The 24,702-nt window shown below is 49.8% G+C and overlaps 1 protein-coding gene across 1 annotated transcript in view; it reads right to left on the reverse strand.

Annotated features, from left to right (window-relative positions):
• The window catches only part of DGKB (diacylglycerol kinase beta), a 3,560,883-nt gene that overhangs the window by 1,069,153 nt on the left and 2,467,028 nt on the right, over positions 1-24,702 (reverse strand). The gene's annotated exons all lie outside the window — the stretch shown is intronic.

A 24,702-nucleotide genomic window follows, 5' to 3' on the forward strand; every position in this document is an offset into this window, starting at 1 on the left:
CACTCATAAAAGGTACATTGTATATAGTATGTTTGATACATCATTTGTGTGTGGTACACTGTTGTCTTAACACGAAGTACTCATAGGGTCATTGGGAAAAAAATACATTGTGGATGAGGGAACATCCTACTCTATTTACATACAGTGTTTGCCATTTAAATGGTTTTAACGTACATATGTATTACAGAATAGATGTGAGTGGTAGTATGGATATATTATGTAAGTGTAAGTGTCATAGGATGTTTGAAGTGTACCCACTGACATATTCTAACACTATTGGATTTTAAAAAGTACGATTGTAGTATTATGGATGTGTTTTGTAAGTATAAGTGTGATGGCATGTTTGAATTGTGTTGTAGTGAAAGGTATGTTTAAAGTAGTTAGATACCCATTTGCGTATTCTAACTCTATTGGATTTTACAAGCACAATTGCAGTAGTATGGATGTACAGTGTAAGAATAACTGTGATGGCATATTTGTAGTATATTATAGTGATGGGTATGGTTAAAGTAGTTAGATACCAGTTCGCATATTCTAACAATGCATTGTACTAGACTTTGGTGAATACATTTGGGTTGCAAGAATATTAGGTAGGCATTGGTTGGATTTGCTGGTAGTCCTATATTTTGGAGTAACAAATGTGCTGTTACATTCAAACCAACCACCTCTTTTTTTGACATATGCAATACAGAGGCATGAAGTGGTTGTGGCACCAGTGGTGGCAATTGGAAGATAATTTTTACTACATTTGCATAGCAATTTACTCCAGTTGTGTTTCTGAATTTAAATGGACCAGAGAGTTGTGCCTCTGAATCTTTAGATGGGCCTGCAGCTGTAGTTTGAAAGGGGGCAGTTGTCTCTTTGTCTTTTGACGGATGTGCTGTTGTTTATGCGGAAGTGAGTTTTGTGGTTTTATTATTTGATGGAGCAGCAGTTATTCTTTGTTATTTTAGAGGTATAGTGGGGAGATCTGGTATCGTTTTTGTTTTTAAGGTTTTGTTTTCTATGGTACAAGGTACATATCTAGATTGGGTGTACAGGGCGTGTAGCCTGTTGCATTCTAGGATGCAGTGAATATCAGCATTTACTTCTTTTTGTTTGAAGACTGCGCTTCCAATGTCGATCAGTGCATGGTCTAGATTTAGACCTTGAGACTTGTGAACAGTCACAGAATATGCAAGAGATAGAGAAAATTGTTCTCTGCGTACATGCATGTTTTTGAAGAGAAGGAAATGTGCTTCTGTTCGGCCTATTCTTTTAACTTCTGCAAGTTTGTCAAAGTGGATGTTGACCAAGTGAATGTTGTTGTGATGTGGATATGTTTGTAATCCAACAACTGTACCAATTGCTCCATTGACTAAACCTTGTTCTGTGTCAAGGTTACATTTTAGAATTACTCTGCCGTTTAGATACAGAGTTAATCATTTTTCTAATCCAGCTGTGTTGGAGATACATTTTCCTAAGCTATTTAGTTGTGCTGTTGTTTGGTGAGACATAGGAAATGTCAAGCCCTGCACTTATAGTTTATCCGTGGAGCTGAGATGCAATTGCATTTCTTTTTGGAACATTGTAACATTGATTTGGCTACAGCATGTACGGGTTGTTATTAAACAGATGAATGTTATATTTGTTTGAGTTAATTGTCCCATGACATCAGTCACATATGTCATTTGTCCATATAGCTCATGTAATATTTTAAGATAGATTTTGCATCTTTAGTACGCAGAACAGTTATAATGCATCAAATAGGTGAGATTTGCAGAATGAAACATGTTTTGAGATAATTCTCTATAGCAAAAATGTTGCCAGAAATTTACATTTCCAATGCTGCCAAGTGTATTACGGCAGTGTTTGTGTTCTAATGTTTTGAAAATTGTTTGAACTTGTACTTGTGTTAACTGTAGGCAGTTTCTGAAAACAACAACATGTTTTCCTCTAAACAGTCCTTCACAGTTGATTTTTAGGACTTGTTGCATTCTGAGATGAATTAAAGCCAGCATGAGGTTGGAAACCATGCTTTCTTCATCATTCAGGACGACTTTCATTTGTTTCATTCAGGATGACTTTCATTTGTTTCAGAATTCTGCGGACTAATTTGTAGTATTCTCATTTGTTTTGGTGATCTAATGGGAGGAGAAGTAGTTGGTGTAAAGTTACACCTCATGTGTTATAGGCAGCTAGACATGTGGGGGCTGAAAGGTTTTTGTTTGTTAAGTTTTGTTAAGTTTTGCAGAAATGTGCTGATTTTTTTAATTAGGAATGTTTTGCTATAACCAGCTTCACCACTACAGGAGCAGATGTTTACAATGTTTAAAGCTACATGTTTTTCAGGCCGATTCATGGAATCAATGTGTGCAGAAAATCGCTGCGCAAGCGTGAAAATCGCGGCGCAAGCGTGAAAATCGCAGCGCAAGCGCGCCAAAGCCACACACATCGATTCATGGAAGTCAGTGCATGTGTAAATGCTGGGATGTGCGCTAAAATCATGGGTGGCGCACGCGGGCGCACACGTCATTAAATGGCGTGCGCTATGCGCACAGCGAAAGCGCACATTGTGCAGCGCAGACAACAAAAGTGGGCGTAACACGGGGGTAACACGCGGAATGGGGAACAACGTGTGTAAATGTGGGAGTTAAAGGGGAAATACAGGAGGTAAATGCTTGCAACGCCCACACGCACGTAAACACGTATTCATGAAATCGAACAGGGGAAAGGCGTGTGCCAAAAAAGACGCGCTAATCCGGAAACATGTACACCAGCAGGAAGCAGGCGTAGGTGGCCCCGTGCAGCATAAAAGTGCGCACAAACAACAAACAAGCTCAGCCGCTACGATGAATATACCATTCCTCGCAGCAGTGGGCGTGGGACACTGCAGGAGGAGGAGGATAGCCAGGCTCCGCATTTTCTTACCCAGGACCAGCCTTTTTGGGATGCCTGAAGACCAGGTGTAGGGGAGGTACAGGTTTCCACAACACATAATACTCGACCTGGTGAGTGAGTGGGAGGATGACCTTATATCACCCACCCTGTGCTCCCAAGCACTGAGCTCAATGTACTGCACTTCTTGGCTACTGGTTCATTTCAGCGGACAAGTGCGATAGTCTGGGGGGTGTCACACGCCATGCAGTCACGCTGCCTACACCAGGTGTTTGCCATCATAACTGCACGCCCCTCAGTCCGCAGGCACATATACATGCCCAGAACACCTGCAGACAGGCAGGCTGCCGTCCAGGAGTTTTACTGGGTGGCACACTTCCACAAAGTGCTAGGTGCCATTGATTACACCCATGTGGCTCTACGTCCTCCCAGGGCAACTGAGCACATCTATCGAAACCGCAAGCACTGGCATTCCATCAACGTGCAGGTAGTATGTGATGCCAAGGGAATCATCACCTCAGTATATGCAAACTATCCAGGGACCACCCATGATAGTTTCATTTTCAGAATGTCATCCCTAAACTGGGACCTAGAAGCTGGGCGGCATGGCGACACATGGCTGATTGGTGAGTATAAATGCCACTGCACAGGCATGCATGTCAGATACTGAGTAATGTGACAATCCCACTAATGATACCCATCATCACCTCCCCAGGGGACAGTGCCTACCCTCTGAGCACCTACATGATGATGCCAATTCGGAACCCCACCAGACCACCCGAGGTAAGATACAACACAGCCCATATTGCAACCCGGGGCATAGTGGAGCGCACATTCGGAGTGCTCAAGTCACGCTTTCGCTCCCTTGACCGCTCTGGTGGGCAGCTGCTATGTGTGCCCCCAGTAGTGTGCAGGATCATAGTGGCAGCATGTGTCCTGCACAACATTGCAACCCGCCGTGGCCTGCCGGTGGACATGGTGGTACCCCCACATCCCCAACCACATGCATGGCCACTGCACATGGGGGTGAAAGGGCACGTGGTGAGGCAGCCCGTACCCGCTGGCGGCTAATTACTGCACCTAAAATCCTACCCCTGTGGAGTGCACACAGTCCCGCCACATACCAGCTGACAATCAATGATGATGACATAAGGGACAGTCAACTGTCACAACCAAACCAAACTGAGATTGGTCACCTGGAAGTGTTACATTGTGTGCATCCCTACCTACTTAAAGACAACAAAGGCTGTGTGACAAAAAGACACAGATTCATGCAGCATGGAAGACTACCCCCTTGCAAAATACCACATGAAAATAGTGCCATGTCAACCAACCCCTCCCAATCTCAGCTACCCAACACACCATGGCATGGCATGCAACGTGAAAGCAACCAAATGAATGCACAACACATGACACAAGTGTCACAAAATGCACTGTCCCTAATGTAAACAGGCCACAGAAAATATGCTCCCAGTAATCAATAAGAAACAGCACACATGAACAAATGCTTACCAGCAACACAAAACAGCAACACAGGATGAAACAGTGGCAATATATGATAGTCAAAAATTAAAGTAGTGCAAGTCTCACAACCTGACAAAGCCAGTACATCGACCCCTTCCAACTGCAGAGTGTTGCTGTCCGGCAAATGTGTCAGTGTACTGCATACAACATGAACTGCATCTGCAAAGGAGACGGGCTTGTGAAGACATGGAGAAGGTACATGTGAATAAGGAGAAATACATGGATGCACAAGCACATATCAATACACCATGCAGTTTGCAATCCAACAACAATCCCCACTAGAGATGTACACACAGTTTTGACTACAGACTTCCCACACTGCTCATGGGGGCCCAATGTCACTGTGTAAATTACTGTCACTTGGTCACACCCTTTGCAAGCCCATGGAAAGGGGAAGCAGGAGGGGTGTGTGTGTCAGGAAACCAAGCATCTAACCCAAAGATAGGACAGGGCTGCATGTTCCCAGCTGGAATACAGGGTGGATGCCCACGGGAGCCACACAAAGCAACACACTGAAAAAAAAAAATGCCCATGTGTGTGCCGGGGGGGGGGGGGGGGGCACCCTGGAGGCACGAGGTACAGGGTATATCCCAACACCCACATGCATGGATGTTGGAAAAAGAAAATACCTCCATGGGCTCATGGCCTGCACGACTATGCTACAGTGGGAGAACTGCCGTCGCTCTATTCACCCTCTGCCCCTACATCAGGAGGTGGCCGTGATATGGGAGACAGCCCACGCAAAGCCCTGGTATGGTCCTCCATGGCAGCAAGCATACAGGTCTGGAAGGTTTGGTTCTGGAGGATGATGGTACAGCGATCCCCATGCAGCACCTCATGGGTTGCCTGCATTTCTGCATGCATGGCCTCGCGTGATGCCCGGATCTCCACACGGGTTGCCTGGAGCTCAGCTGAGAGCGAATGTGTGAGCTGCTCGAGCTGCTGTTCTGACCTAAAATTCCAGGAAGCCTCAAGTTCACCCAGAGTCTCTCTGAGGAAAGCCAGTTCTATCCTCAGGGCTTCCCTGTGGGCCTGTGACGCTACAGATATGGCTTCGCACAGAGCCTCCAGTCCAGCCCGTCGGTCCCTGTTGGACGCCAACATGTCCTCCCTGTGTGATTGGCAAATGGAGTCTGTTGCCTGCTGCTGGAGCACCATCTGCCTTTTAGGGGGGAGGATGGAAGTGGCCATCCTATCCATTGCCTGACCCATCATTTCACACGATGCTCCCTGTTGTGCTGCTATACTGAACATGGAGTTCTCCCATACAGTATTGCCTGGTGGCGCACGGCCACTGTGTCGGCGAGCACCACACCTGTTTGGGGCAAGGCGATCTGCACCTTGCTGTGCTGGCACTGCCTGAGGCTGCAGGACTACATTCCCCCTTTGATATGCTGGCCCAGGAACAGGATCAAATGTTGTGGTGTGTGACCCTGCATCCGTAACCGCCAAAGGCGGAGTTACCAACACTGACATCCCCATAGAGGGGTCTACCCCCGGTGCAGGTGGGTTGGACAGAACATCATCCCTGCCAGAAACACTCACCTGCGACGGGACATATGTCTCACTGTCCCATTCAGCACCTGATTCATAGAGTTCAGCTGAGGTGTACCCAGAGACACACATGGACAGCATGGTCTGTAGGACAAATGGGTTTTTACACACCACCACCCCACGTCCTCCACTGGTGCCCGGTTGTGGCTGTGATTCCTCCTGGGTCTGCACCATCTCCACCTCAACAGCATCAAGTGCCTCATCACCTGCAAAAAAATGAAAGGTAACAAATGGAAACAGGCATGAGCACCATAGCACACACATAGGCCTGACAAGCAAGAGATCCAGTACATGAATTACACATGTCCCACATGACTATAACCCTGGCATGCATGCACTGTCAATGAGTTGGAAGGGGAGGCAAAAAGCAGACACAGAGGACTCCAAGATGGTAAAGCAACACATTAGCTGTATGCTGGATAGCACTGGCATCACACATTAGCCTGTGAGTGGCATGTCCAATACACATCCATGACACATACCAGCACACAGATGGCACGTATCATAGCAATGGTACTTTTCAGAAGTACAGGCATATGGAAGGAAATAAGTACTGTCACCAATCCATGTGAGATGGACATCATGAGATACAACATGCAAATAGTGTTCAAAAACACGCATGTGCTACACGCTGCAACAGATCCAGTGTTCAATTATACAGTGGTGGCAGGCAGATGGATACATCCATGGTTGGTCACTTCAACATGACAGTAGACAACTGTCATGTTCTACATCCAAACAGGACCCAAAAATGATTGTGTGCAGGCCATCACTCTATCATCCTGAATGGTAAAAACATACCCATAACAAGGTCATAAATGTGGGCCATTGTGGAGTGTAATCTATGATAGAAGCATGTCACATATGTGGCAGTAGGGCAGAAAAATGCATTGTAAAAATGTGAAGAATTGAAACAATCAGGCTGAATGAACACAGAATATCATGAACAATGCTGTCGCAAGATGACAGTTCAAGCGCAACTGCAGTAATGTGGTGCAAATTGGCTACTGTGGTCAGAAGGGATACTGTCATACCCAAACCCATGGCCGGTGAATGTTTCAAAAAAAGGTAGCAGGCGCTCCTCTCCAGGAAGAACATGGCATGATAACCTGTTCTGAGATGAGAGTTTGCAGCACACGCTATTTGCTCACTGTACCTTTCACAGATGGGAAATATCCATTTGCATATCAGTCTTTGTCCCGCCCACATGGGCAGTCCAGCACCGAAATGCTATGGTAATTCCTATCTGAACAAGAGTACCGACAGCAACCCCATACACGTGTTTCAGCCTTGTTGGGCCTCATCAGTGAGGTGAAGCTCATGGTCGGTGAATGGTTTCGAGGAAGCACATGAGTGACCCATACCGCTCATGAGTACACACCCCAACCTGGCACTCAATCAGTACACATCACCCAAGCAACATACACATGGATTACACACACATGTAATGCATGGGCACTCACTGGACAATGCTTCAAAATCTGGTAGGTCTCCCACACCTTGGATCTGTTCCTCTGTGACGAAGGTTCCAGCAACAGACTCATGTTCAGTGAGTTGGTTGTCCTCTGGTGGAGACACACTGCCAATCACCAGAGTAGAGGCATGATTGGAAGCCAGCTTGTTCTTTGCTCTCAAGACATTCCACCGCTTGTAGCAATCATCAGCTGTGCGCCTCACAAATCCAAGGGCACTAATGTGGTCAGCGATGGTCTGCCAGTGGGCCCTACCTTGAGCAGGCATAGTCTTGCAGCCTGCAGTCACCACCATTTTGTGGCTATGTGCCAACACATAGGCCACAAGTGCATCAAGTTCAGTGTCATTGAAGCTATGCTTCCTTGACGTGCCGGAGTGTGTAGCCGTGTCTGGGGTCTCAGCCAGTAGTGCAAGAGCACCCTTCTTCTTCTTGGAAGGTGGTGCGGATCCTGAGTGGCTTATGCCGATCTGGTTAGCAGGGGCAGAAATGCAGGTGGACTGCGTACTTGAAGTTTGCAAAGGCACAATGACCAAAGGTCTTGGTGCAGGCATTGGCTGCAGGGTGATGTCGGCAGGGCCAACGTCGGTGTGATGGACTTGGACCGACACTGTCCCGGCTGGGAGACTCGGAGCTGGGGTGGATTGAGCTGCAGCTGCCCCTGCAGCCTCCTCACCCTGGCTACTTGGGGCAGCAGATGACATTGGTGCCCCAGATCCACGTGGCCTGGTGACAGCAACTTTCACCGCCACACATGGCTTAGACTTGGTGACCTGGAAGTCAGCCTGGGAGTCATCCTGTGCTGGTTCAGTTGACAATATGAGCCGGTGTAACAAGGGCTGAGCTGGGATGGTGTCAGCTACATTTGCCCCAACCATTCGGGGGGCGTAGGTGGCCCCGATTGGTCCTCCATACACTGGCCTCTTGGGCCACCCTGCAAATCCTGGCCACATCCCCTACCGCACCCACCTCTTTGAGCTCGGCCACCTTTGCCTCCCTAACTGCTTGGTCGCCTCCCAAGCATGGCACTGATGTTGTTGTGCATATGGGAGTTGAAGTTAACAATTGTCCTGGGCAATTGGGGTGAACGGGGTAGGGTACGAGATGGAATTCGTACCATAGTGCTCTAGCAAGGCTGTCTGTGACCCCTGGGGGAAGATGACGGGTCACGCAATGCACAGGCACCCCTAAAACAAAATGTAACATGCACACAAACCCTGGTAGACCACGTGCATGGAAAAATGAACCCACACTACGCTGTGGCACCCAGAAACACAAAAATAAGCATACCGCAGCCTACAATGACCTCTCAAGGGGTACGTGACACACAGGGGCAACCACAGTTGGCAAATATGTACCCGACTCACCGTCTGCCTGGAAAAAGAACATGAAAAAGATGCGTATATGCACGTTGGCAACACGGCCGCCAAAAGAAGAAATGAACGCTGTCTGAGGAAACGGGGTACGAACTGGAACCGTTGTGAAGTAATCGCATGTGAACCAACAAGAAGTACAAGAATCACCCGCTTGCTCTCCACAAAAAGCACGTACAAGAAAATGGTGTCATACGTGTACCTTTTAAGCCAGCTCACATGTGCAACGTCACTTTTGCGCGTACGCGCTAAGGCCCTTTCCTCCAATAGCAAGCTGATGTGCATTTTTCTCACGTACTGATTCACTATGCACCCGTGCTGTGGGAAACGCCCGTGCGCGTAACATCACAGATGCACTTACGTGCTAAGGGCCTTTCCTCGAATTATGCGCTGACGTGCACTTTTTCTGCAGGGGTCCAGTTGCTGTGTCCACCCCTGCTGGAACAGAAGACTCCTGACTGGGATACCATCGCTCCACAGCCCAGTCCCCGGACCCAGTTGCTCACCCACGCCTGCCTCGGGGGTCGCCATGTAGGGGCAAACACCATCCGAGAGCCAGAGAGGCAGAGGGCCACCAGCTTCAGTGAGAAGGAGGTTGGTGTCCTGGTGGAGCATGTCCTGGGGCATTATGATGCCCTCTTCACACCATCACGCTGACAAGGAAGGATGGGAGAGGATCTGGGAGGACGTCATGGTTGCCTTCAACATGGAGGGGGTGACAACCCGCAACATCAAGCACGACCGGAAGCACTGGGAGGACCTCAGGTCCAGGACCCTCAACAAGGCCGGCGCCTCGTGAAGGCAGAGGATGCAGAGGGGTCCCGGGTCCACCTGAGCAACATCCAGATGAGGTCCTGGAATGCGCAAGCCCAGCGCTCCACGCCCAGATCCTTCGGAGGAAGACCCGTCTGGAGTCAAGCGGTAAGTGGCCATGCATTGCTGTCTGAAACAGGACATGTTGCAGTGTGCTGGGAGTCAGCTACTTGCCTGTATGTGTAACATAGGCCAAGTATAGATGTGTGTGTGCCGGGACATCATGGTAATGCATGTGAGACCAGTAATGCGTGAAGCACATGTATGGTGCATGTGTTCCAATTAGACATGGGGAGCTGCGTGCAGAATGCACACATGAATGCATGCCAGTCCCTGTTCTTGGACATGGGTGGGGGTTGAGAGATGGGTGCTGCTCTCATGTTTGTATGGTGTGCATGTCTGTGTGTCTGAGAAATGTGTGTGTGACTTTGAAATGCCATGGATGCATGACACATGTCCGTGATGATGTGTAGATTCACTCATGCAGTCTGGTCACTGTTGTATCCACTCTGTCTGTGGTGTACGACCATGATGCATGACCCTCCGGTGATGTGTGTGCATGGGATCAGTATTAGCCATGATGCATGTGAGTTTGAAGGCAACATTTATGTCCACGGAGGGCCTTGTACATGGATGCTGTTGTTGATTGCATGTGCCGTGCCTGTTTCTGCATTTGTGTTGCATGCATTGACCCATGTGTTCTGGAGGGACAGGATGGGAGTGACGTTTGACAGTGCCACTCATGCGCTATAGCTTCCTGTCTAGGGGACTATTGTACAGTGCCCTGATGCTTGTGTTCTATGTCTCCCTCTACGAAGCGTCGAGTGAAGAAGAGGGCGGAGACGGCACTGTGGAGCTAAGCAGCGGGGATGCCTCCACCTGGCAGCGACGCACGGCCCAGCCACCCTCCCAGGAATTGCCATCATCCGGGAGAGAGGGGACTGGTGCCACTACGGCTGTAGTAGAAGGGCCGGATGAGCCCCCACAGGGGCTTCCAATGGCGGAAGACAGTGCAGAGACATCCAGGTTGGTGGTCTCCCCAGAGGAGGAGGAGCCCGCTCTTGAGCCGCACATGGGGCCTGGTGGGGGTAGTACCACTGGTGAAAGTGGTGCAGTCCAGAGCCAGGGTCAGGAGGCAGCACAGGTCACCGTGGAGGGGCATGTGCATGTCACTGTCCCTGACCCTGTGACTGCACCACCGTGCACCAGCAGGGATGCCCCGTCCCAGGCCCGTCCGCAGGTAGGGGGGAGGCCCACGTCATCTGGCTCTCCACTACCTGCGGACGAGGAGTCCCATGACCGTATGGGCTCCGTCCTGAATGGTGTTGCGTTGCGCATGTGTGACATTCGTGATGACATGCTTGCTTCCTGGGGGGAGCACGCATGCCATCACGAAGAGCAGCGTGGCAACTTGGCACTGTTGGGAGGGGCCATGGTCAGTGGGTTTCTACATGTGTCGCGCACCATGGCGGACCTCTCCTCCTCTGTGGAGACTATGCGCCAGTCGTTCTCCCTGCCGTCTTCCGGCCCAGATTCCACCAGGGCCCCCTGTGGACCTGGCCTGACCAACACAGCCAGCTTGGTGGAGATCCCATCCCTGCCACAGTTGGGAGTCGGCGGTCCAGCAGGGGTGGACACCCCAACAACTGGAGAACAGCAGATGGAGGATGTGCAGGCATCATCGGACAGGGCACATGGACAGCAGCAGCAGTAGGCTCTAGGTGGGAGCAATGATGGCTCAGGGCCATCAACATCAGCCATCAACATCAGAGGGGCAGGCATCAGCCAGAGGGCAGGAGAACCCTGGAATGGGAGTGTCTTAGCCATCGTATACATGCGGAGCGGCGGCGGACAGAAGAGGCGCAGCTCACCATGGTCAGGGCGGAGTTCTCCATGCGTCAGGCGTTGAGGCGGGCTGAGTGCCTAGAGGCAACTCGCAGGGAGTTGGAACAGGCCATGTGTGCATCCCTGCGAGACCTCGGGGCCAGGACAGAGTCCCGCCTCCAGGAGATAGACATGGAGTTCGATGAAGCCACGGCCCGCAACATCACAGAGTGAGCCGCAAGACTTGCACACCACCATTGTATATAGTTAGTTAGTGATAGGTTTCCTTTCTTTTATTTTTTATTTTTTTGGGACACTTGGACAATGCCCCACGTTTTTGTATATAGTTGTAAATTAGGTTGGGTTTTGTATATAGGTTTCATTTCATTTGTTGGGCTCATGGAACCTTGTTGCAATATTTGTACATAGTTGGACAGCGGATATTTTTTCTTACATCATTTACCCTCACCATGGATCAATGGATTTTTTGGATTTTGGTTTCCTTTGGATTTACTTTGGTGGACAAGGATTTTTGACAAACTTTATTTTGGATTAATTTGGATTGTGTCATCATTATTATTTATTTTGTTTTGGACATGCCTTTTTTCTTGTTTCTGATTATTTATATGCTTTGAATCATTTTTATTATTTTTGTGCACAATACATTTTGATTTCTTACTTCCATGTGTGGTATTTGCTCTTTGGTTTACTGCATGTCACAATGTGAGTTTACACAATCACTCGCACCCAGTGTGTGTGTGTGACGGACATGTGTTCATGTGCATATTCAACTTTTGTTTAGTGACAATTATTAGGCCTTTCAGTGTGGGGTGGATGGGAAACTTGATTGTGTCTAAAGACTGGGGTGGCGTGCAGTGGGATTTTGGTGGACATGAGGCCCATGAATGTGCATCTTCATGACATGTTGGGTGGGGACCTGAGTCGGGGCCTGACCCTCAATGCTGGCTGGATGGGGGTGCTGGGGGAAATGAGCTGGGCCCTGCTGGCAGGTGCCCGTCAATGATGGGTGGATGGGGGTCCTGGGGGACATGAGTCGGGGCCTGCTGGCAGGTTCCCGTCAATGCTGGGTGGATGGGGGTGCTGGGGGACATGAGTTGGGGCCTGACCCTCAATGCTGGGTAAATGGGGGCTGGGGACATGAGTCAGGGCCTGACCCTCAATGCTGGGTGGATGGGGGTGCTGGGGGAAATGAGCTGGGCCCTGCTGGCAGGTGCCCGTCAATGATGGGTGGATGGGGGTCCTGGGGGACATGAGTCGGGGCCTGCTGGCAGGTGCCCATCAATGCTGGGTGGATGGGGGTGCTGGGGGACATGAGTCGGGGCCTGCTGGCAGGTGCCCATCAATGCTGGGTGGATGGGGGCGCTGGGGGACATGAGTCAGGGCCTGCTGGCAGGTGCCCGTCACTGCTGGGTGGATGGGGGTGCTGGGGGACATGAGTCGGGGCCTGACCCTCAATGCTGGGTGGATGGGGGTGCTGGGGGACAGGAGTCAGGGCCTGATCCTCAATGCTGGGTGGATGGGGGCGCTGGGGGACATGAGTCGGGGCCTGACCCTCAATGCTGGGTGGATGTGGGTGCTGCGGGTCATGAGTCGGGGCCTGACCCTCAATGCTGGGTGGATGGGGGTGATGGGGGACATGTGTCAGTGCTCACTTGCGCCTGGTGACATGTGGGCTGGCTGGGAGGCTTCGCCAGGATGGATGGGCTGCCTGTGGGGCATGGCCAGGGGTGCAGTGTGTTCCCCTGTGTTGTGGTCTGCCTGCAGGCCCTGGGGAGGGGGGAGAGGGCACACCTGGGAGGACACACACTGGCAATTCGTTGGGGCACCCCCAAAATACACATACCCCGCTCGCACAGGGCCAATCGCGTGTGATTCTCCCCGTGCACCCCCAAAATACAGGTACCCTGCTCGCATAGGGCAATCACGTGTAAAACTTCCCACGCACCCCCACGCTCGTACAGGGCCAATCGCATGTAAAACTTCCCATGCACCCCAAAATACACGAACCCCGCTCGCACAGGGCCAATCGCGGGTAAAACTTCCTGCGCACCCCCAAAATACACGTACCCTGCTTGCACAAGGCCAATCGCGTGTCATTCTCCCTGTGCACCCCCGAAATACACGTAGCCCGCTCGCACAGGGCCAATCACGTGTGATTCTCCCCGTGTACCCCCGAAATACACGTACATCGCTCGCACAGGGCCAATAGCGCGTGCTTCTCCCCGCGCACCCCCGTAATACACGTACCCCGCTCGCACAAGACCAATCGTGGGTAAAACTTCATGCGCACCCCTGAAATACACGTACCCCGTTTGCACAGGGCAAATTGCGTGTAAAACTTCCCGCACACCCCCGAAATACACGTACCCCGCTTGCACAGGCCCTATCGTGTGTGATTCTCCCCACGCACCACCGTAATACACGTACCCCACTCGCACAAGGCCAATTGCAGGTAAAACCTCCCGTGCACCCCCGAAATACAGTACCCCGCTCGCACAGGGCGAATCGCGTGTGATTCTCCCCACGCACCCCCTAAATACACATACCCCGCTCGCACAGGGCCAATCGTGTTTAAAACTTCCCACGCACCCCCGAAATACACGTACCCCGCTCGCATAGGGCCTATTGCATGTGATTCTCCCCACGCACCCCCGTAATACACGTACCCCGCTCGCACAGGGCCAATCGCGTGTGATTCTCCCCACGCAGCGGGGTACGTGTATTCGGAGGGGCGCGCAGGGAGTTTTACAGGCGTATTCGTGGTTGGGGGGCTGTATGCTGGTCCACTGGCCTGTGCGCCATGTACGGGATTTCTGCGCTGTTCATGGCACACGGGGAGGGGTTGGGGGCATAACTGACTCTGCTGCAGGGTCGCTGAGCCACTCTGCGCCACGGCTGGTTATGGAAGTTTAAATCCATGAATACGCTGTGCGCGGAAATTGATTTTGGCGCATGTGGCTGGCGCAGGTTGCCGCACATGGCTTGTGCAGGTTGCCGCACGCGCACACTGTGGGCCAGCCACGTGTGCCACTTGTGCGCTGAATTCTATGAACTACCCCCTTTGTTTCATGTTTAATGTCTTCAGTGACTTCGAGATAAATGGTGAATTGTTGATCATTTAGCTGTGATTTGAGCAATGACAAGTCTTCTTCAGATTGTTTAGATTTAAACATGTTTTCTTTCAACCCTGGTCATGGCTATTTCTTTCTCATTTAGAATTAGTGATTCTCCAAGTGGTTCTTGGCTTCCCAGAAGTTAAATTTCTTCCTCTTGTTGGCGTTCATTGTCCAACATTTGTTTGCGTTGTTTAAATTGAGATTTGTTGTACTGCTTTCATTTGCATTGAATGCAGCTTCAAATGAGTCACGGGCCTCATTAAGAGTGTGGTGGTCCGGAAACAAGGGTTCCAGTAAGCTTACTGGCACCCTTTTTTCCGGACCACCACACTACGAGTTTGCCTTCCGGGTCCACTCTGACCATGGCGGGGCTTCGGCTCCGGTTGGCAGACTCATCACGGAAGCACCAGCACCGTTAGTGACAGTGCTGGTGGTTCTGTGAACCCAATTCTATGGAGTCCTATGGGATTCCATAGGAATGGGGACTAACATTTTCCGGCACCTAGCTTACTGGTCCACCGGGACCGGAGGCACCATGAAGCTAGGTGTCAGAAACAGTGTCACGAGGTCGGTGGTGCACCAGCGGGTTACTACTGACTTCGGAATGAAGCCCATAGTCACCTAATAATTCTTCATCGTTCCTCCAAGGTATTAAATGTTGCAGTAGGGCCATATAATAACATTCTCTTAGTTGCAGAGATTTAAATGATAACCTTATTTGATTAATTAGTCTGGGTTTGGTAAGCTTTATTAATTTGAGACTGAATATTTTCCAGTTGCCTCGCCCGGCGTGACATGGTTTTTGTAGGAGTAGTTGTGGGCTATGTCATACAGGCACATGTTTTCCAAAGCAGTACTTCTGTTTGGGTAGTTTGTGTCAATTATTGTTTTTTAAATGTCCTGACTGTTGGGCTAATTTGTGACTATTGTTTCTATCTCTTGGTAGGATTTTAGTACCCTTTTTCCATGATGAAGCTGGACCAAGGTTTAGCCAGACAATGTTTTTAGATTTCCCATTTTAGGGTGTATCTGTTAAACGGTTTGCAGCTCATAGCACCCGCATACTCTATGTGAAAGCAATTTTATACCAAAGCTGTACCATTTATTTGACAAGGTTTTGTCAGATGATATGTCATCCCACAGGTCTGTTAGCTCTAGCTTCTCAGTTTTGGTATGATAGTCTCTGACATGTCTTGCAAATGCAGTGGAAATGTGTTCAATGTATTGTACGTCTATATTTGCATTCCACAAGAGGGCAATGGTCACATTGTAATCTTTGATGAAGTTGGATGTCTCGTCTCTTTGAATGTTGTATGTGATTTTAGGGAATTTCGCTTTTCTCTAGGTCTAACAGAAGACATCAAGCTATTTAATGGTCCTTTTTTGGAAACTGGTCTAGGGAAGCCAAAGAGGCATTTGATATGGTATTTACCTTTGTTTTGGTATCGACCTCAGCAGTATTTGACACACTGTGGGCCTCATTACGAGGCGGGCGCAAAGGTATACCGGACACCGGTAAGGCCACTGATGTCGGTAATCCCTTTGAGCCCTATTCTGAATTCCCTTAGCAGGTCCCTTCGTTAATGCCTGGTTTTTCCAGGTGTTATGGACGGGACCCGTTAAGGGAAATCAGGGCCAATTACGGTACCGCAATTTGAGGTACCGTTATTGGCACCTTCCCATTGAGCCCTATGAGGGTTCAAATGGGAATGGGGAATGGCTTTTACAATGGGGACTTACCGGTCCGGCCAAGGTCAGACTGGACCGGTAAGTCCTCATTGAATGGGACCGGACACGGTCCTGTTATTGGTGGTAGTCATGGCGCTAACAGCGCCATGACTACCACCAACCTTGGAATGAGGGCCTATGTTTTTGGAAGCATACGATTTGAGTACATAGGTCACTATGTGTGGTTTCTGAAGGGATGTCACAGGTAATTTATTTTTCAATACATTGTAAAACAGTGACATCACTGTCAAGGCCAAATGTGGGAGCTATTTTATGCACAAAAGCATGTGGATGTGTGGTGCTCCTCTAGATTGACATTCTTTTATATTTAGTCATATTTTATTTGGTTTGCACTGCATAAGAAGTCATGCAAGTCATCCCATGCATATCAAACCATGTGGGTGAGTAAATGTTCCTTAGCATACAGCATACATCAGGGTGATATCATGAAAATGCATTCTTTTGTACCACACATGTTTTCCCAAGAGATTTGTCATAATTGACTGCAAAACTTCATCTCAGTCTTTTATGAAAAGTAGTTGGGTGGCAGACATTTTTAAGACATTGGAGCCTGTTTTTAATGTGTCTGCAACTCCATAGTATAGAGTTGCTAGCTCACTTTCGAAGGAGGTGGAAAATGTATGCTACATTTTGTCTGAATATTAGGTCTTGAGAATCCATTCGTAAAAAGCGGAATTCTGATGCACTAATTTGTTTGGATCTTTCATCATATCTTCCCCTTTTTCCTGTAGAAAAGAGATGAGGAAAAGAATGTGCTCTACACATTTTTCCTATATGCTCATTGGGTATCCTTTGGCTTGATGCATTTGATATGTTTCTAATGCATCTTCTATGGTGTCTTTGAAATGTAGTGGGTGAACTGTACACTGGTCTAAAATGTTGGCTGCAGTAAGAGGACCTAAATGTTCAAATTGGCCAGTTTGTGATGAATCTTCAGTTATTTGTGTGGTTTCGCTTAAGTTTTCCTCTATGTTTATATCTCTGTAGTATTCATTGTGTTCCTGAAGATTCTGTAGGGCTTGTCTAACCGTAGTTACAGGACCGGCAAACTTGTAATGAGGCCCATAGTGTTAGGTTCAATTTTTAGGTATACTTTCATGTCTACATCTTTGTTACCTTTATTTTGTGAAAGAAAGGACTTACTCTTTTAGTGCTGCCTGGTTTAATTTTGGTGAGTGAGGTTAGTAGCTGTTCTGTTTGAAAGTTTTCTTTTAATTGTTTTAGAGGTGGATGACCATATGTCTTGTTCTTATTTTTATCTGCTCTGGATTTTCTTTGTTTTCTATGGAATTGAATTTTAGTAGGTATTCTTTTGTGTCTGTTTTGAAAAAAGAGAGTGTGTGTTTCAAAGGTGTGGAATGTTTTTGCATATATTATTTTATGAAAATGATGGGCATGTGGGTGTCACTGTAGAGATGAAAAGAGTGCTATTTGATTGTGTAGTGGGATTATAGGTGTGGTTGGAAAGTTTGTAAGAGTAGGGAGCTGGAAAGGTATGAGGGTTGTGTTGGTGTAATTGACAAGAAATAGTGTGTATGCATTGTAATGTGTGTAAGTAATTTGGAATGCTCTGCGTGTGAATGTTTTTGGGTTCAAATTGAGGATTTGAGGTAGATAGTGGTATGGTAGAATAAAGAAATGAAATTGCTGTATAGGAGCTGATTGGAGACCATTGTGTTGTTACGTAGAAAGGTAATTGGTGGTGAATTGTATAAATAGCAATGTTGACACATGATTACAATGAGTGTGAATAGTGCAATAGAATGAGCAATAGGGACATACAATAGTGCTTAGTAGAAAATACTACTTAATACATAGTGAAAGCACATTGTTTGAATTGCAGAGATATATATGCTAAATTAATATACTTAATTTGTAGGACGCAAAGAATGTTTGTTGTTTGGTAGCTGTCTTTGTGAATCTTCTTTTTTCCTGTAATTGTAAAATAAAGTTAGTTGATATAAGTGGTAATGATACATTTGTTTTACAAAGAGATGTTGTTATTTATTAAGGAAGAAGAAGCTGTTGGAAAAAAGAGTGAATAAAGTTGTGTTCTGGGTGGGTTAGTAAAGTATGTTAACAATGTTGCGTGAGAAACCTGAACATGTCTCACCCACTAGTCCCTGGGTATATGTCATCCAGGTGCCCAGGACAAAGCCACCGCTTGTGGATCCAACTCCTGGGGGTGGACCAGTGCAGGAGAATTACCTGGGTGATGGGTCTTCGGGGAGTGGGAGTGGGATACTGGCTGGTGAGATGCAGTATCCCCTTCCCTGTAACACCTTTACCCCATCCTACCAGGTAGGTTACTTAGGAACTCAACCCCCTTTTACAACACAAACACTTTCTCACAGATAGCTTGCTATGAGAGAAAATGGACTAACACCCGAGCTGTATACCTGATATGTCCCAATACAATGGTCAGGCAGGGTCAGGCAATTACTGAACATCATGCACACTTGACTTCCATTACACTTCCCCATATGGATAAAAGGTGGAGCACAAGAGCACACTCTGAGCGAGGCAAAGCACATGAAAAAACAGAAGTTCCAAGATGGCAGTTTAATAGAAGGAGAAATATGGCAAAACAGAAAGGGATTGCAAGGTAGGGCAGTGCCCTTGATTTGTTCAACGACAAAACATTACTTTCAAGAAACCTGGAGAATAGAAAGTGTAAGACCAGGAAACCAGGCTAAAGAATCCTGCATTGTGTGTCGAAGGTACCCAGGGCCCACCTGTGTTGCTAATCAAGGAGGGAGCATTGCCTGCTGCTGTGGTACTGTCCTTGGCTCCTACAACAAAGTAGCACCAGTGAAATCAACACAGCTGGTGAGTTTGTGAGACAAATACCAGACAGGTCTGTGTTGAAGGAAAAATTGCAAGTGGCAACATTGTATGGTGAGCGCTGAAGAGAACAGTGTAAGAAACACATGTGATAACCAGCACGAGTAAAATTGAACAATAGATGAGTGACGGAGCTTTGAAACCCATATACAATACCTTTGGCAGAGTGGTTCGGCACTGCGTGTGTGCTCACTCAAAGGTCTCTGTAATATATAGACAACTGAGAGTTGACAAAGGTGAAAGAGTGGCAAGGAACTGTGCATAGAAATGGTCCTGTAACAGGTTAAACAAAATCTCATGCACAATTAAAAGTTTTTGATGTTGATACTGCCAAGAAAGTTGATGACAAAGTAGATACAGTTGGTCCGAGCCTGAATGAGAAAGATCAATTGAAAGCTTTGGGTTAAAGCAAGTTTGTGTTAGAGTAAATTAACAGGGTAATTCATAGAATTTCGCAGAAAAGTGTCGCAAGCGGCTGGCGCAGAGTGTCCGCGTGCGATTGACTGCGCCAGGCACGTGCGCTAAAACCGATTTCCGCGCACAGCGTATTCATGGATTTTAGGCTCCCAAACCAGCCGTGGCGCAGAGTATAGCAGCGACCCTGCAGCAGCGCCAGTAACGCCCCCAAGAACGCCCTCGCGCAAGGAAAAGCCATCAAAATCGCAAAATCATCGCAAAGGGCTGCGCTAACCCTGGACCAGTTTACAGGGCTGCCAAACAAGGAACGCAAAGCGGGTAACGTGCATATCAGGGGTACGCGTGAAGTTATACACGCGATTAGCCAGGGTACGTGTATTACAGGGGTACGCGGGAAGTTTAACACGCGATTGGCCAGGGTACGTGTATTACAGGGGTACGCAGGAAGTTTAACATGCGATTAGCCAGGGTACGTGTATTACAGGGGTACGCGGGAAGTTTAACACGCGATTAGCCAGGGTACGTGTATTACAGGGGTACGCGGGAAGTTTAACACGCGATTGGCCAGGGTACGTGTATTACAGGGGTATGCGGGAAGTTTTACATGCGATTAGCCAGGGTACGTGTATTACAGGGGTACGCGGGAAGTTGAACACGAGATTGCCCAGGGTACGTGTATTACAGGGGTAGGCGGGAAGTTTCACACGCGATTAGCCAGGGCACGTGTATCACAGGGGTACGCGGGAATTATCACATGCGATTTGGCCAGGTACGTGTATTACAGGGGTGCGCAGGAATTATCACACGCGATTTGGCTGGGTACGTGTATTACAGGGGTGCGTGGGAATCATCACACGCGATTTGGCTGGGTACGTGTATTACAGGGGTGCGTGGGAAGTCACACGCGATTAGGCTGGGTGGGTCCTCACAGGTGTTCCCTGTACACCCTCCACGGCCCCTGCAGGCAGCCTACAAAACAGGGGACTACCCTGCACACCTGCTCATGTCCCCCTGCACCCCCACCCCCCAGCAGTGCAGGGGCAGCCTCCACCAGGCCCCCACCCATGCCTCCCACCACCCCCAACCCCCAGCAGTGCAGGGGCAGCCTCCACCAGGCCCCCACCCATGTCTCCCACCACCCCCACCCCCCGCCACCAGGGGCACCCTCCACCAGGCCCCCACCCATGTCTCCCACCACCCCCACCCCCCCCCCCGCCACCAGGGGCAGCCTCCACCAGGCCCCCACTCATGTCTCCCACCACCCCCACCATCCAGGGGCACCCTCCACCAGGCCCCCACCCATGTCTCCCAACACCCCCACCCACCAGCACTGTGGGGCACGTGGCCAGCAGGCAGTCAGGCAGCAGCAGGTGGGAGCGTGCTCAGGGCTCTGGGGGGCAGTAATTTGGCCTCCTGGCCAGGAGCGTGGTCTCTCGTGTGTGAACGCGTGGACAGCCTGATAGGGAGTGAAATCCCACACGTCAGCAAAGGCCCTTAGCGCGTAAACCCGTCAACAGCATATGCGCGCCTATAGTCACCTGCACGTGCAGGAAATTGTTGCGTGACACGTCCCAGTGTCAAAGCGTGTGATTGGTGAAAATGGATCTACACGCAGAAGTGACAAAGCGTGTGATTGGTGAAAATGGATCTACACGCAGAAGTGACAAAGCGTGTGATTGGTGAAAATGGATCTACACGCAGAAGTGACAAAGCATGTGATTGGTGAAAATGGATCTACACGCAGGAGTGACAAAGCGTGTGATTGGTGAACGTACACGCCGCGTAAGTGACGCTGTACGTGTGGGCCAGTATATAAGGTACATGTAGAACACCATTTCCTTGTACGTGCTTTTCGTGGAGAGCGAGTGGGTGAATTCTGTACTTCTTGTCGTTTCACACGCGATTTACTTCACAGCGTTTCCAGTTCGTATTCCCTGTTACCTCTGACAGCTTTTTCTCTTTTTTCTCTTTTACTGGTTTACCTGGGCCTGTTCCCTCAAACAGTGTCCCCTTCTACTGTTGTCCTGTCTTCTCAGACAGCGTACACATCTTCTTTTGGCGGGGGTTTAGCCAGCCAAACGCGCTCATTTTTCACGCTCTTTTACCTGGCAGACGGTGAGTCACGCACGTATCCAACTTCTGTGCTTGCCCCGTGTGTAGCCTACCCCTTCAGAGGTCATTCTAGGCTGCGTGTGACACGCATACGTTCATTCTTGTGTTACTGGGTGCCACAGCGTAGTGCAGGTTTTTCTTTCTGCACACGTGGTCTAGGAGGGGTTGCGTGCACGTCATCTCCCTTTTTTGGGCCTCCTGTGCGTTGCGTGACCCGTCATCTTTCCCCAGGGGTTACAATCAGCCGTGCTAGAGCACTAGGGTACAATTACCATCTGGTACCCAACCCCTTTGACCCCCAATTGCCCAGGACAATTGTCTACAGCCACTCCCATATGCACATTAATATCAGTGCCATGGCTGGGAGGCGAGGATTCCGTAAGGGTGGCAAAGGTGGAAGAGCCACAAGTGGTGGCCGTGGTGGATCCGGTAGGGGACGTGGTCGTAACTTGCAGGGTGAGCCTGTCCCCCCATGTGTGGAGGACCAGTCAAGGGCACCCATCATCCCCCCCCAACCCCCCTTCCGTTGAGGCTGAAGTGGCTGACACCATCCATGCTCAGCCCTTGTTGGACCAGCCCATTGTGGCACCAGACCTGGCTGACTCCATGGCTGACTTCCAGGTCAGCAGGGCTACGACACGTGCGCTGGTGCACGTTGATGCCATCATGCCACGTGGATCTGGGGCAGCAAGGTCATCTGCTGCACCAAGGAGGCAGGGCGGAGAGGCTGCAGGGGCAGCTGCGGCTCCATCCACCCCAGCCCTCACACACCCAGCCAGGACAATGTCGGTCCTAGTCCATGCTGCTGACATTCCCCCTGACACCATCACACTAGAGCCAATGCCTGCACCAACTCCCATGCTGAGTGTGCAATCCCACACTCCTGATACAGAGTCCACCAGGGCTCCTGCCCCTAGTGTCCAGAGCGGTGCAGGACACTCAGGATCACCACCACCTTCCAAGCGGAAGAGGAAGAGTGCTCGTCCGGCACAGGCTGATGCCCCAGACACGGCTACACAGTCCGGCCCGTCCAGGAAGCCCAGCTTCACGGATGACGAACTGAATGCACTTGTCGAGTATGTGTCCGGACATGACAACGAGATGGTCATTGTTGCAGGATCCAAGACCACACCTGCACAACGCCAGGCACACTGGCAGACCGTTGTGGACATCGTAAGTGCCCTTGGAATCGTGAGGCGCACAGCCAATGATTGCTATAAGTGCTGGAATGACCTAAAGCGCAGGGCAAAGAGTAAGCTGGCCTCAAGTCATGCCGCAACTCTAGTGACTGGAGGTGGGTCTCCAGTAGTAGACATGGAACTCACTCCACATGAGTCAGTCGCTGGGACCTACGTCACGGAGGAACAGATCCAAGGCGTGGGAGATCTGGCTGATTACGAGGCATTGTCCGGTGAGTGCACATGCATGTGTGTGTCATCCATGTGCATGGTGTGTGTGTGAGGGCTTCTGTTCGGGTGCCAGGTGAGAGTGTGTGCGCCTGAGTCGTATGGGTCAGCCATGTGCTTCATGCAATCCTTCCTGCGCAGCTGCATTTGGCCATAGCAGTATCCCTTCTGCCAACAGTAGACATCTAGCACAACTGCACGCCAGTTGCCCTTGAAGTGTCACCTTGACACAACATATTTGCTTCTTTTTCACTGTTCATTCAGTCAGTTTGTTTGCATTCCACCACTTTCACTAGGCATGTCGCTGTCCACTAGTCACATGTCTGACATGGGTATGGTAAAGTGGAGTGACTTTGTTACCTGGATATCATTTGTACACACATGTCCCTGTGCAATTTGACCATTTCAGACTGGCAGCTCCAGGTGAAAAATCTGACCTGTTAGAATTAGAAAAGCTATTACATGCGGGAACTGGACTGAATGAATAGGTGCTGCCCTCCTCTCCATCTTCACTCAATAGCAATGGTACATGCCATCTGTGTGATGGCATGTGTGTTTCACCTGCCAATCACAGGCCAATGTGTGATGCCACTGCCAGGCAGCATGCAGAAAATGTGTTCATCTTCCATCTTGGTGTCATCAGTGTGTGCCATTTGCCTGCACTTCATACGCAGTGAGGGTGCATGCATGGGAGGGTTTTAGTCATGTGGGACATGTGTCAATCAAGTACTGGTTCTCTTGCTTCTCAGCCCTCAATGTGTGCCATGGTGATAATGCCTGTTTCCATTTCTTTGTTTACATGTCTTTGCAGGGGAAGACGCACCTGATACTGCTGGGGTTGTGGAGATGGTGCAGACCCAGGAGGTGTCCCAGGGCCGACCAACCACCAGTGAGGGACGTGGTGTGGTGGTGGGGGAGAACCCACAAGTGCTGCAGGTCGTGCTCTCAAGGGGTGTCTCTGGCTGCACCTCCCCCGAGCTGTACTCAGGTGTTGATTCGGATGAGACCTACGTGCCGTCGCAGGTGAGTGTTCCAGGGAGGGATTCTGTTCTGTCTCACCCACCTGCACCAGGGTCAGTACCCTCCATGGGGATGTCAGTGTTGGCAGCTACGCCTTCGGTGGTTACGGATGCAGGGTCACACTCCGCGACATCTGATCCTGTTCCTGGGCCAGCAGATCAGAGGGGGAATGCAGTCCTGCAGCCTCAGGCAGTGCCGGCACAGCAAGGCGCAGTTCGCCTTGCCCCAGACAGGTGTGGTGCCCGCCGACGTGGTGGCCGTACGCCACCCGGCAATACCGCATGGGAGCAATCCATTTACGGTATGGCTACCCAACAGGCTGCATCATCCGAGATGATGGCTCAGGCCATGGATAGGGTGGCCACTTCCATTGTCCCCCCAGAAAGGCTGATGGAGCGACTAGAGCAGGCAACCGACTCCATCTGCCAGTCACACAGGGAGGACATGTTGGGGTCCAACAGGGACAGGCGGGCGGCACTGGCGACTCTGCAGGAGGCCATCTCCATTGAGTCCCAGGGCCACAGGGAAGCCCTGAGGCAGGAGCTCCTACACCTCAGGACGACTCTTGTTGAGCTTGAGGC

This window comes from Ambystoma mexicanum, chromosome 2q, assembly GCF_040938575.1.
Source record: "Ambystoma mexicanum isolate Mex_15411 chromosome 2q, UKY_AmexF1_1, whole genome shotgun sequence".
In the NCBI taxonomy this organism is placed as follows: Eukaryota; Metazoa; Chordata; class Amphibia; order Caudata; family Ambystomatidae; genus Ambystoma; species Ambystoma mexicanum.